The sequence below is a fragment of the Danio rerio genome, chromosome 4 (assembly GCF_052040795.2).
Source record: "Danio rerio strain M-AB ecotype USA chromosome 4, GRCz13ab, whole genome shotgun sequence".
In the NCBI taxonomy this organism is placed as follows: domain Eukaryota; kingdom Metazoa; phylum Chordata; class Actinopteri; order Cypriniformes; family Danionidae; genus Danio; species Danio rerio.
The window spans coordinates 38,260,001-38,274,314 of NC_141024.2; the positions used below are offsets into that span (position 1 = coordinate 38,260,001).

Here is a 14,314-nt window from a genome sequence, read left to right on the forward strand (position 1 = left end):
TGTTCTGCTAAATCCTGATTTCATCTTGTAATGCTGGACAGAATGTGGCCCTGGATATATGCCCAGTGCACGTGTTAGCAGTTGCAAGGCTGCAAAATGCCTAATTCGTCCCTGGGTGGGCTTGAACCACCAACCTTTCAGTTAACAGCCGAACGCGCTAACCAATTGCGCCACAGAGACTTAGGGAAAGATCACCTACAGTGGTAGAAAGGCGTAACTTTGTCTCAAAAGGTCTGCTATATGAACCCTAATGTAAGTTTGTTGAGAGAGAGAGAAAAGTAAGAGGAACACCCAACGTGGGGCTCGAACCTACGACCCTGAGATTAAGAATCTCATGCGCTACCGACTGAGCTAGCCGGGCTGATGAGATGCTCTTTCAGGAGCTAGACAACGTTTACAGTAATACCTTCCCTACCTGTGACAATCTTCTGCTAAATCCTGATTTCATCTTGTAATGCTGGACAGAATGTGGCCCTGGATATATGCCCAGTGCACGTGTTAGCAGTTGCAAGGCAGCAAAATGCCTAATTCATCCCTGGGGGGGCTTGAACCACCAACCTATCAGTTAACAGCCAAACGCGCTAACCTATTGTGCCTCAGAGACTTGGGGAAAGGTCAACGACAGTGGTGAAAGGCGGAACTTTGTCTCAAAAGGTCTGCTATATGAACCCTAATGTAAGTTTGCTGAGAGAGAGAAAAAAGTAACAGGAGCACCAAGCGTTGGGCTCGAACCCACAACCCTGAGATTAAGAGTCTCATGCTCTACCGAATGAGCTAACCGGGCTGATGTGGAGCTCTTTCAAGAGCTAGACACTGTTTTCAGTAATACCTTCCCTACCCGTGACAATCTTCTGCTAAATCCTGATTTCATCTTGTAAAGCTGGACAGAATGTGGCCCAGGATATATGCCCAGTGCACGTGTTAGTAGTTGCAAGGCAGCAAAATGCCTAATTCATCCCTGGGTGTGCTTGAACCACCAACCTTTCAGTTAACAGCCGAAAGCACTAACTGATTGTGCCACAGAGACTTAGTAAGAGGTCACCTACAGTGGTAGAAAGGCAGAACTTTGTTTCAAAAGGTGTGCTACATAAACCCTAATGAAAGTTTGCTGAGAGAGAGAGGCAACAGAAACACTCAACGTGGGGCTCGAGCCCACGACCTTGAGATTAAGAGTCTCATGCTTTACCGACTAAACTAGCCGAGCTGATGAGGAGCCCTTTCAAGAGCTAGACACCGTTTACAGTAATACCTTCCCTACCTGTGACAATCTTCTGCTAAATCCTGATTTCATCTTGTAAAGCTGGACAGAATGTGGCCCAGGATATATGCCCAGTGCACGTGTTAGCAGTTGCAAGGCAGCAAAATGCCTAATTCATCCCTGGGTGTGCTTGAACCACCAACCTTTCAGTTAACAGCCGAAAGCACTAACTGATTGCACCACAGAGACTTAGCGAAAGATCACCTACAGTGGTAGAAAGGCAGAACTTTGTCTCAAAAGGTCTGCTATATGAACCCTAATGTAAGTTTGTTGAGAGAGAGAGAAAAGTAAGAGGAACGCCCAACGTGGGGCTCGAACCCACAACCCTGAGATTAAGAGTCTCATGCTCTACCGACTGAGCTAGCCGGGCTGATGAGAAGCTCTTTCAAGAGCTAGACACCGTTTACAGTAATACCTTCCCTACCTGTGACAATCTTCTGCTAAATCCTGATTTCATCTTATCTTGTAATGCTGGACAGAATGTGGCCCTGGATATATGCCCAGTGCACGTGTTAGCAGTTGCAAGGCAGCAAAATGCCTAATTCGTCCCTGGGTGGGCTTTCAAGAGCTAGACACCGTTTACAGTAATACCTTCCCTACCTGTGACAATCTTCTGCTAAATCCTGATTTCATCTTGTAACGCTGGACAGAATGTGGCCCTGGATATATGCCCAGTGCACGTGTTAGCATTTGCAAGGCAGCAAAATGCCTAATTCGTCCCTGGGTGGGCTTGAACCACCAACCTATCAGTTAACAGCCAACGCGCTAACCTATTGTGCCACAGAGACCTGGGGAAAGGTCAACGACAGTTGTGAAAGGCGGAACTTTGTCTCAAAAGGTCTGCTATATGAACCCTAATGTAAGTTTGCTGAGAGAGAGAGAGAAAAAAGTAACAGGAACACCAAACGTGGGGCTCGAACCCACAACCCTGTGATTAAGAGTCTCATGCTCTACCGATAAGCTAACCGGGCTGATGTGGAGCTCTTTCAAGAGCTAGACACTGTTTTCGGTAATACCTTCCCTACCCGTGTCAATTTTCTGCTAAATCCTGATTTCATCTTGTAAAGCTGGACAGAATGTGGCCCAGGATACATGCCCAGTGCACGTGTTAGCAGTTGCAAGGCAGCAAAATGCCTAATTCATCCCTGGGTGTGCTTGAACCACCAACCTTTCAGTTAACAGCCGAAAGCACTAACTGATTGTGCCACAGAGACTTAGTAAGAGGTCACCTACAGTGGTAGAAAGGCAGAACTTTGTTTCAAAAGGTGTGCTACATAAACCCTAATGAAAGTTTGCTGAGAGAGAGAGGCAACAGAAACACTCAACGTGGGGCTCGAGCCCACGACCTTGAGATTAAGAGTCTCAAGCTTTACCGACTAAACTAGCCGAGCTGATGAGGAGCCCTTTCAAGAGCTAGACACCGTTTACAGTAATACCTTCCCTACCTGTGACAATCTTCTGCTAAATCCTGATTTCATCTTGTAAAGCTGGACAGAATGTGGCCCAGGATATATGCCCAGTGCACGTGTTAGCAGTTGCAAGGCAGCAAAATGCCTAATTCATCCCTGGGTGTGCTTGAACCACCAACCTTACAGTTAACAGCCGAAAGCACTAACTGATTGCGCCACAGAGACTTAGTGAAACATCACCTACAGTGGTAGAAAGGCAGAACTTTGTCTCAAAAGGTCTGCTATATGAACCCTAATGTAAGTTTGTTGAGAGAGAGAGAAAAGTAACAGGAACGCCCAAGATGGGGCTCGAACCCACGACCCTGAGATTAAGAGTCTCATGCTCTACCGACTGAGCTAGCCGGGCTGATGAGAAGCTCTTTCAAGAGCTAGACACCGTTTACAGTAATACCTTCCCCACCTGTGACAATGTTCTGCTAAATCCTGATTTCATCTTGTAATGCTGGACAGAATGTGGCCCTGGATATATGCCCAGTGCACGTGTTAGCAGTTGCAAGGCAGCAAAATGCCTAATTCGTCCCTGGGTGGGCTTGAACCACCAACCTTTCAGTTAACAGCCGAACGCGCTAACCAATTGCACCACAGAGACTTAGTGAAAGACCACCTACAGTGGTAGAAAGGCGTAACTTTGTCTCAAAAGGTCTGCTATATGAACCGTAATGTAAGTTTGTTGAGAGAGAGAGAAAAGTAAGAGGAACACCGAACGTGGGGCTCGAACCCACGACCCTGAGATTAAGAGTCTCATGCGCTACCGACTGAGCTAGCCGGGCTGATGAGATGCTCTTTCAAGAGCTAGACGCCGTTTATAGTAATACCTTCCCTACCTGTGACAATCTTCTGCTAAATCCTGATTTCATCTTGTAACGCTGGACAGAATGTGGCCCTGGATATATGCCCAGTGCACGTGTTAGCAGTTGCAAGGCAGCAAAATGCCTAATTCGTCCCTGGGTGGGCTTGAACCACCAACCTTTCAGTTAACAGCCGAACACGCTAACCAATTGCGCCACAGAGACTTAGGGAAAAATCACCTACAGTGGTAGAAAGGCGTAACTTTGTCTCAAAAGGTCTGCTATATGAACCGTAATGTAAGTTTGTTGAGAGAGAGAGAAAAGTAACAGGAACGCCCAACGTGGGGCTCGAATCCACGACCCTGAGATTAAGAGTCTCATGCTCTACCAACTAAACTAGCCGAGCTGATGAGGAGCCCTTTCAAGAGCTAGACACCCTTTACAGTAATACCTTCCCTACCCGTGACAATCTTCTGCTAAATCCTGATTTCATCTTGTAAAGCTGGACAGAATGTGGCCCAGGATATATGCCCAGTGCACGTGTTAGCAGTTGCAAGGCAGCAAAATGCCTAATTCATCCCTGGGTGTGCTTGAACCACCAACCTTTCAGTTAACAGCCGAAAGCACTAACTGATTGTGCCACAGAGACTTAGTAAGAGGTCACCTACAGTGGTAGAAAGGCAGAACTTTGTTTCAAAAGGTGTGCTACATAAACCCTAATGAAAGTTTGCTGAGAGAGAGAGAGAAAAAAGTAATAGGAACACCCAACGTGGGGCTCGAATCCACGACCCTGAGATTAAGAGTCTCATGCTCTACCAACTAAACTAGCCGAGCTGATGAGGAGCCCTTTCAAGAGCTAGACACCCTTTACAGTTATCCCTTCCCTACCCGTGACAATCTTCTGCTAATTCCTGATTTCATCTTGTAACGCTGAACATAATGTGGCCCAGGATATATGCCCAGCCACGGTTTAGAAGTTGCAAGGCAGCAAAATGCCTAATTCATCCCTGGGTGGGCTTGAACCACCAGCCTTTCAGTTAACAGCCGAAAGCACTAACTGATTGCGCCACAGAGACTTAGGGGAAGATCACCTACAGTGGTAGAAAGGCGTAACTTTGTCTCAAAAGGTCTGCTATATGAACCCTAAAGTAAGTTTGTTGAGAGAGAGAGAAAAGTAAGAGGAACACCCAACGTGGGGCTTGAACTTACGACCCTGAGATTAAGAGTCTCATGCGCTACCGACTGAGCTAGCCGGGCTGATGTGATGCTCTTTCAAGAGCTAGACACTGTTTACAGTAATACCTTCCCTACCTGTGACAATCTTCTGCTAAATCCTGATTTCATCTTGTAACGCTGGACAGAATGTGGCCCTGGATATATGCCCAGTGCACGTGTTAGCATTTGCAAGGCAGCAAAATGCCTTATTCGTCCCTGGGTGGGCTTGAACCACCAACCTATCAGTTAACAGCCAAACGCGCTAACCTATTGTGCCACAGAGACCTGGGGAAAGGTCAACGACAGTTGTGAAAGGCGGAACTTTGTCTCAAAAGGTCTGCTATATGAACCCTAATGTAAGTTTGCTGAGAGAGAGAGAGAAAAAAGTAACAGGGACACCAAACGTGGGGCTCGAGCCCACAACCCTGAGATTAAGAGTCTCATGCTCTACCGAATGAGCTAACCAGGCTGATGTGGAGCTCTTTCAAGAGCTAGACACTGTTTTCAGTAATACCTTCCCTACCCGTGACAATCTTCTGCTAAATCCTGATTTCATCTTGTAAAGCTGGACAGAATGTGGCCCAGGATATATGCCCAGTGCACGTGTTAGCAGTTGCAAGGCAGCAAAATGCCTAATTCATCCCTGGGTGTGCTTGAACCACCAACCTTTCAGTTAACAGCCGAAAGCACTAACTGATTGTGCCACAGAGACTTAGTAAGAGGTCACCTACAGTGGTAGAAAGGCAGAACTATATTTCAAAAGGTGTGCTACATAAACCCTAATGAAAGTTTGCTGAGAGAGAGAGGCAACAGAAACACTCAACGTGGGGCTCGAGCCCACGACCTTGAGATTAAGAGTCTCATGCTTTACCGACTAAACTAGCCGAGCTGATGAGGAGCCCTTGGAAGAGCTAGACACCGTTTACAGTAGTACCTTCCCTACCTGTGACAATCTTCTGCTAAATCCTGATTTCATCTTGTAAAGCTGGACAGAATGTGGCCCAGGATATATGCCCAGTGCACGTGTTAGCAGTTGCAAGGCAGCAAAATGCCTAATTCATCCCTGGGTGTGCTTGAACCACCAACCTTTCAGTTAACAGCCGAAAGCACTAACTGATTGTGCCACAGAGACTTAGTAAGACGTCACCTACAGTGTTAGAAAGGCAGAACTTTGTTTCAAAAGGTGTGCTACATAAACCCTAATGAAAGTTTGCTGAGAGAGAGAGGCAACAGAAACACTCAACGTGGGGCTCGAGCCCACGACCTTGAGATTAAGAGTCTCATGCTTTACCGACTAAACTAGCCGAGCTGATGAGGAGCCCTTTCAAGAGCTAGACACCGTTTACAGTAATACCTTCCCTACCTGTGACAATCTTCTGCTAAATCCTGATTTCATCTTGTAAAGCTGGACAGAATGTGGCCCAGGATATATGCCCAGTGCACGTGTTAGCATTTGCAAGGCAGCAAAATGCCTAATTCATCCCTGGGTGTGCTTGAACCACCAACCTTTCAGTTAACAGCCGAAAGCACTAACTGATTGCGCCACAGAGACTTAGCGAAAGATCACCTACAGTGGTAGAAAGGCAGAACTTTGTCTCAAAAGGTCTGCTATTTGAACCCTAATGTAAGTTTGTTGAGAGAGAGAGAAAAGTAAGAGGAACGCCCAACGTGGGGCTCGAACCCACGACCCTGAGATTAAGAGTCTCATGCTCTACCGACTGAGCTAGCCGGGCTGATGAGAAGCTCTTTCAAGAGCTAGACGCCGTTTACAGTAATACCTTCCCTACCTGTGACAATGTTCTGCTAAATCCTGATTTCATCTTGTAATGCTGGACAGAATGTGGCCCAGGATATATGCCCAGTGCACGTGTTAGCAGTTGCAAGGCAGCAAAATGCCTAATTCGTCCCTGGGTGGGCTTGAACCACCAACCTTTCAGTTAACAGCCGAAAGCACTAACTGATTGCGCCACAGAGACTTAGCAAAAGATCACCTACAGTGGTAGAAAGGCGTAACTTTGTCTCAAAAGGTCTGCTATATGAACCCTAATGTAAGTTTGTTGAGAGAGAGAGAAAAGTAAGAGGAACGCCCAACGTGGGGCTCGAACCCACGACCCTGAGATTAAGAGTCTCATGCTCTACCGACTGAGCTAGCCGGGCTGATGAGAACCTCTTTCAAGAGCTAGACACCGTTTACAGTAATACCTTCCCTACCTGTGACAATGTTCTGCTAAATCCTGATTTCATCTTGTAATGCTTGACAGAATGTGGCCCTGGATATATGCCCAGTGCACGTGTTAGCAGTTGCAAGGCAGCAAAATGCCTAATTCGTCCCTGGGTGGGCTTGAACCACCAACCTTTCAGTTAACAGCCGAACGCGCTAACCAATTGCGCCACAGAGACTTAGGGAAAGATCACCTACAGTGGTAGAAAGGCGTAACTTTGTCTCAAAAGGTCTGCTATATGAACCCTAATGTAAGTTTGTTGAGAGAGAGAGAAAAGTAAGAGGAACACCCAACGTGTGGGTCGAACCTACAACCCTGAGATTAAGAGTCTCATGCTCTACCGACTGAGCTAGCCGGGCTGATGAGATGCTCTTTCAAGAGCTAGACAACGTTTACAGTAATACCTTCCCTACCTGTGACAATCTTCTGCTAAATCCTGATTTCATCTTGTAATGCTGGACAGAATGTGGCCCTGGATATATGCCCAGTGCACGTGTTAGCAGTTGCAAGGCAGCAAAATGCCTAATTCATCCCTGGGTGGGCTTGAACCACCAACCTATCAGTTAACAGCCAAACACGCTAACCTATTGTGCCTCAGAGACTTGGGGAAAGGTCAACGACAGTGGTGAAAGGCGGAACTTTGTCTCAAAAGGTCTGCTATATGAACCCTAATGTAAGTTTGCTGAGAGAGAGAAAAAAGTAACAGGAACACCAAGCGTTGGGCTCGAACCCACAACCCTGAGATTAAGAGTCTCATGCTCTACCGAATGAGCTAACCGGGCTGATGTGGAGCACTTTCAAGAGCTAGACACTGTTTTCAGTAATACCTTCCCTACCCGTGACAATCTTCTGCTAAATCCTGATTTCATCTTGTAAAGCTGGACAGAATGTGGCCCAGGATATATGCCCAGTGCACGTGTTAGTAGTTGCAAGGCAGCAAAATGCCTAATTCATCCCTGGGTGTGCTTGAACCACCAACCTTTCAGTTAACAGCCGAAAGCACTAACTGATTGTGCCACAGAGACTTAGTAAGAAGTCACCTACAGTGGTAGAAAGGCAGAACTTTGTTTCAAAAGGTGTGCTACATAAACCCTAATGAAAGTTTGCTGAGAGAGAGAGGCAACAGAAACACTCAACGTGGGGCTCGAGCCCACGACCTTGAGATTAAGAGTCTCATGCTTTACCGACTAAACTAGCCGAGCTGATGAGGAGCCCTTTCAAGAGCTAGACACCGTTTACAGTAATACCTTCCCTACCTGTGACAATCTTCTGCTAAATCCTGATTTCATCTTGTAAAGCTGGACAGAATGTGGCCCAGGATATATGCCCAGTGCACGTGTTAGCAGTTGCAAGGCAGCAAAATGCCTAATTCATCCCTGGGTGTGCTTGAACCACCAACCTTTCAGTTAACAGCCGAAAGCACTAACTGATTGCACCACAGAGACTTAGTGAAAGATCACCTACAGTGGTAGAAAGGCAGAACTTTGTCTCAAAAGGTCTGCTATATGAACCCTAATGTAAGTTTGTTGAGAGAGAGAGAAAAGTAAGAGGAACGCCCAACGTGGGGCTCGAACCCACGACCCTGAGATTAAGAGTCTCATGCTTTACCGACTGAGCTAGCCAGGCTGATGAGAAGCTCTTTCAAGAGTTAGACACCGTTTACAGTAATACCTTCCCTACCTGTGACAATCTTCTGCTAAATCCTGATTTCATCTTGTAATGCTGGACAGAATGTGGCCCTGGATATATGCCCAGTGCACGTGTTAGCAGTTGCAAGGCAGCAAAATGCCTAATTCATCCCTGGGTGTGCTTGAACCACCAACCTTTCAGTTAACAGCCGAAAGCACTAACTGATTGTGCCACAGAGACTAAAGGCTGATTTATACTTCTGCGTCAAACACCGGCGTATGCTACGGCGCTGACGCATAGCCCATCGCCGTGGCCGTCGCCGTCACTGACGTGCACCTCTCAAAAATTGTAACTACACGTCGCAACAACGCGTAGCGCAAGCTCTGTGATTGGTCGGCTTGCTAGCGCCGACGAGTCTGGGCGGGACCGAGAGCCGCGCGAATGGCGCGAGCGATTGTTTACAAGTGTGGAGTCCCGTGAAGGAGCTCCGGATGGAAAGTTTTGTTCTTTGTTTACCTCATGGTTAAAGTTGTTGCACGTCCGCTGGTTCCTGCCTCAAAATGAGCGAGTTTGAGTCACTTGTACATCCAGGAAGTGTTCAGAATAGCAAAACAGAAGCGAAGAAACTCGACACAGAGGAACATTTACACCTCACTGCCCACTAGCGTTTCGGAAGTGTTAATGCAGACCAACGGAGACAGCGCGCAGAAGTATAAATGCCCAACCACGCGCGTTGCCTGCGCCGTGAGTTGCGCCGGTCACTTGACGCAGAAGTATAAACCAGGCTTTAGTAAGAGGTCACCTACAGTGGTAGAAAGGCAGAACTTTGTTTCAAAAGGTGTGCTACATAAACCCTAATGAAAGTTTGCTGAGAGAGGCAACAGAAACACTCAACGTGGGGCTCGAGCCCACGACCTTGAGATTAAGAGTCTCATGCTTTACCGACTAAACTAGCCGAGCTGATGAGTAGCCCTTTCAAGAGCTAGACACCGTTCACAGTAATACCTTCCCTACCTGTGACAATCTTCTGCTAAATCCTGATTTCATCTTGTAAAGCTGGACAGAATGTGGCCCAGGATATATGCCCAGTGCACGTGTTAGCAGTTGCAAGGCAGAAAAATGCCTAATTCATCCCTGGGTGTGCTTGAACCACCAACCTTTCAGTTAACAGCCGAAAGCACTAACTGATTGCGCCACAGAGACTTAGGGAAAGATCACCTACAGTGGTAGAAAGGCAGAACTTTGTCTCAAAAGTTCAAGCTTTACCCATTGTCCTGAAGTACATGAGAATGAGAAAAAGATCAAAAATGAATTTGAGCCCGTTTGAAATTCTCTTTGGTAAACCACCGTGTGTAGGTGTGAATGGGGGAAAACAGCAGCTGCCCTCAACAGATGTGTGTGAGAATGACATGTTGAATTACTGTAAGATATGTCTCATGTGTTGTCCGATGTTTGTGTGCAGGTAAAGGCCGCACAGGGGAAGGCTGCTGAGAGACCACTGCACAGTCTGAGGCCTGGCGACTTCGTGGTGATTAGGGACCTGAGGAGAAAGAGCTGGAGAGCAAAGCGCTGGCTGGGTTCATTTCAAGTGCTACTGACCACGGAGACGGCGGTGAAGGTCGCAGAGTGGGCGACGTGGGTGCATGATGGGCACTGCAGGAAAATTCCATCTCCTGAGGAGGATTCCACGAGGGAGTAGGAGAGAAAGAGGGGCTCTGAAATCATCTGAAGGAAAACAGCAGGCTGTTATCTGAGGGAAGCAAGGTCACAGCTGGGGAGAAACAACAACAACCCAAGAGGTGTGTGTGAAACAGTAACTTCTGAATACAACACCAAGCAGCACACAGACGGAGGATAAAGCGACCAAAAAGAGAGGTGAATAAGCTGTGCTTGACCATCGCATTAAAGATCTGAAGATGGAAGAAAAGATTAGCTGCCATCCATTCCGTGTGCGAGGAATGTGTGGTCTGAGGAGAACAACACTGGCATTGCAGCTAGTGTCACCTTAATTAACCTGATTACAGCAAAACATTACTGACATTGTGACCCACATGAGAATGACAGTAAAAGAACCTAAGAAAGTTAGCAGCCCATAGCTAGATTGGCTGTCATTTAAGTGGGGAAACTGGATCTACTGGGCCTTTACTGTGGTGTTACCTGTATTGGGAGTGGGTGTAGTGATATTATGTTGTCTTCCATGTATATTCAGATTTGTATTATGGTCAGTGGGCAGACTGATTACAACTAAAACATCCCATCAGATGATAAGAGTGGCTGTGAATGAAGAGGGTATGAATATTGACATGGGTGAAGATTTTGATTATGACTTTGATGATAGCAGCAGCTACATAGAAATGGATAAGGAAAAACTGTAAACAACTGAGAACAAAATTTTTGGTGACGGCTGTTACTTAATTGGGAAAATATTAACGAACCAGATTTTTTGAAATTTAAGATAACTATCTGCTTGCTTATATATGTTCTGTAACAAATCTCAAAAGAGTGATCATTTACATGAAAATTGAGAGAAGGGTGTAAATGTGATATATGTTTAAGAGTACAGAAACAACGTGTTCCTATGTTCATGAGTGTTATTGATGAATTGCTGTAGAGTGTTAATAATTTTTAACTGATTGAAGAAATGTTTCTAGAATTTTGTTGTGTGAACAAATCAATAATGTGAAAAAAACAGGCAATTTCTGTGATTTGAACCTCTGAGGGGTGACTGAGGGTCCGATTTCGATCGGGAGCGCAATAACAGTGATTATTCGTTTAGCCCGGCTCCCAGGGAAGAGGGATGTTTTGAAAGATAAATCTTAAAGGGGAAACTATTAAGAAGAATGTTTAAACATCTCTAGTGTATTTGATGTGTGCAGAAACCTGTTAAATGATTTTTGTAATCAGTGTGATTTTGTATTCAATTGAAAAATGAATTTAATAGTGAGTTATCAATGAATGATAAAAAGAGAGGAATTGTAATGGAAATTCATTTTTAGATGAACATGTGTAGTGAAAACTTGCTTACTCCTCATCTTTAGATGTGTGAAAAGTCACTTGTGTTCACAGTGTACTTTTGTTTATACAGCCTTACATTCCCGTATGTGACCACGTGGTCCTTATCTTTCCAATTAGCTTAAAGGGTCACGAAACACCAAAACACATTTTTTGAGCTGTTGACAGTCGTATATGTGTCCCACACTGCTAAAAACACTATTAGGACACCTATATTTCACTAAAAAGTGTAAATTGGTTGTTTTTGCGTTATTTCAAGCAAATTCGTACTTCCTGTTTGAAACGAATTTTTGAAGCTGCGTCACGGTCATGACATAATAGCGTTTTATTCCAGCGTGCAGACTGGACGTCTGTGCCAGAGTGTGCCTTATTACGTCTTACAGTGTGATGCATTAATGCATGAGTAAGGCTTGGTTCAAACCAATCAGCGCGCTCTATTGTGCAACTTCATTAATATTCATTAGTGTCACCGTCTTTACAACACAGAGACGCCACGTTGTGTTGGCAAAACAAGCGTGAAGTGTTGCTTTTACAGTTTGCTGCCATTAAGTTTCGTTTTCATTTTCTCTCTGTGAGAGCTCATCTGGATCACGTGTGGATTAACAGTGTACGCGACGCGCGACAACAATAACTAACGTTTCTAAGGAGGATTATTGTTTACCTGAGAGCTGTTCTCATCTGCAAACGCTGAAATCCGGATTCCGGATGTAGTCTTCTCTTCATAAAGACGCGGCTCTAGTTGCTGGTGATTGTCCTGTCTCTACAGATTTGGTAAGTGAGCGACCAGTGCTCTTTGTATATTCAGTTTGTTTGTATCAAATAAGTTAACTATTGCATTGAGTGCAAACATGTTAGCACCGCATTTTGTGACCGGAATAACACACGCGGCTTTCGGACGCTACCTGCCGTGTGCATCTAAGTTTCCGGGAAATGCTGAGTTTTTTTTCTGTCATTCGCCGTGCGATATCAAACATTGCATGAAAAATACACGCTTAGAGCAGATCCTCGAATCAAATATCTCGTTTGTCGCGAGGGGCATGAATGAATTCCCTAAATGAAAGAGCCAGACTGCAGTTAAAGTCCACCATTTAATAATTTGGCAAATAATTTGACTACAGATGTCCATGTAGGTTAAACACCATCCCTTTCTCCTGTGTATTTTGACTGAAACTCGCGCGTGCCCAAATAGACACTCCCACACCCTCCCACTTTAGTTCCTCCGACACTCCCCCCTAAACAGAGCTGGACACCCCCACTTTTCTGACTTTTTCCAAAGAAGAGGTGTGAAAACACCCTGCTGAAACGAGGGGGTTTCATGGCCCTTTAAAGATGAACATCTATTAGGGGTAAGGGGCATGGGCTGTGTGATATATGACTGGAAAGCAGCAGGATGGTTTTCACACCTGTTGTAGTATGTGAGGTTTAGATTGAACTAGAATTGACCTCGTAAGCAGCACAACCCAGATAAAAGGATGAGCACACTTTGCTTCATTGTCTCACTCTGCAGAAACTGTTGTTGCTGTATGACTGTGACCTTCTTTGCAAAGAATAAAAGCTTTGAAAAGACATCCTGGGTAAGACTTTGTTTCTTGACCACCGAGAGCGCCTCCTTAAAGGAAATTGCCACTACAATTGACATAAAATTTTGCAACAACATCCTTCAAAACGCTAAAAGAGTGAGAGTAAAAGAACTTCTAAAGAAACACCATGATCTCTCGAATGCCAGAACATAGGAGCGACGAGGATGGGATTCGAACACGTGTGTAGAGCACAGTGGATTAGCAGTCCATCGCCTTAACCACACAGCCACCTCGTCACGTATTTTCCTTCTTCTCTGGTGGAGGCCGGACTGTGGCACATAATTGTATATGTATGTTTCTGCAACTATTTTTGGTAAGATGACTTTCAGTTTTGCTGTATGAATGAAAGATCAAATGAACGACAAAAATGGGATTCGATGGACTCGGCCACCCCGTCATGTATGTACTCACTTTCCTGTTGGGGGCTGGACTATGGCATTTCTGTATGTATTTGCTGCTATTTTCGGTAAAGATGACATTAAATTTTGCAACAACATCCTTCAAAACGATAAGAGCGTGCGAGTAAAACACTTTCCACGGAAGCACCGGCCTCTTTCAAACGCCAGAGCATTTGAACGACAAGGATGGGATTCAATGGACTCTTCCACCTCTTCATGTATGTACTCACTTTCATGATAGGGGCTGGACTATGGCATATATGTTTGTATTTGCAGCTATTTTCGATAAAGTTGACATAAAATTTTGCAACAACATCCTTCAAAACGCTAAAAGAGTGAGAATAAAAGAACTTCTACAGAAACACCATGATCTCTCAAATGCCAGAACATATGAGCAACAAGGATGGGATTCAAACTCATGCGTGCAGAGCACAATGGATTAGCAGTCCATCGCCTTAACCACTCAGCTACCTCGTCATGTACTTTTCTTCTTCTGTGGTGGAGCCCGGACTGTGGCACATATTTCTATATTTATGTTTCTGCAACGATTTTCTGTAAGATGACTTTCAGTTTTGCCGTATGAACGACAGAGCAAATGAACGACAAAAATGGGATTCGATGGACTCGGCCACCTCGTCATGTATGTACTCACTTTCATGATGGGGGCTGGACTACGGCATTTCTGTATGTATTTGCTGCTATTTTCGGTAAAGATGACGTTAAATTTTGCAACAACATCCTTC

The 14,314-nt window shown here is 45.3% G+C and overlaps 1 protein-coding gene, 1 long non-coding RNA gene and 5 other non-coding genes across 7 annotated transcripts in view; 1 reads left to right on the forward strand and 6 right to left on the reverse strand.

Annotated features, from left to right (window-relative positions):
* LOC137491105 (uncharacterized) overlaps positions 1-14,314 on the reverse strand; it is a 698,540-nt gene that overhangs the window by 551,303 nt on the left and 132,923 nt on the right. The window lies entirely within an intron of this gene.
* Positions 107-180, reverse strand: trnan-guu (transfer RNA asparagine (anticodon GUU)). Its single transcript has one exon. It is a non-coding gene; the product is annotated as a tRNA-Asn (tRNA).
* trnak-cuu (transfer RNA lysine (anticodon CUU)) lies at positions 1,556-1,628 on the reverse strand. The gene has a single exon. It is a non-coding gene; the product is annotated as a tRNA-Lys (tRNA).
* On the reverse strand, positions 6,391-6,463 carry trnak-cuu (transfer RNA lysine (anticodon CUU)). Its single transcript has one exon. It is a non-coding gene; the product is annotated as a tRNA-Lys (tRNA).
* Positions 6,815-6,887, reverse strand: trnak-cuu (transfer RNA lysine (anticodon CUU)). The gene has a single exon. It is a non-coding gene; the product is annotated as a tRNA-Lys (tRNA).
* On the reverse strand, positions 7,057-7,130 carry trnan-guu (transfer RNA asparagine (anticodon GUU)). Its single transcript has one exon. It is a non-coding gene; the product is annotated as a tRNA-Asn (tRNA).
* On the forward strand, positions 10,275-13,161 carry LOC141381737 (uncharacterized). The gene is made up of 2 exons (XR_015483862.1): positions 10,275-11,690; positions 12,923-13,161. It is a non-coding gene; the product is annotated as an uncharacterized LOC141381737 (long non-coding RNA).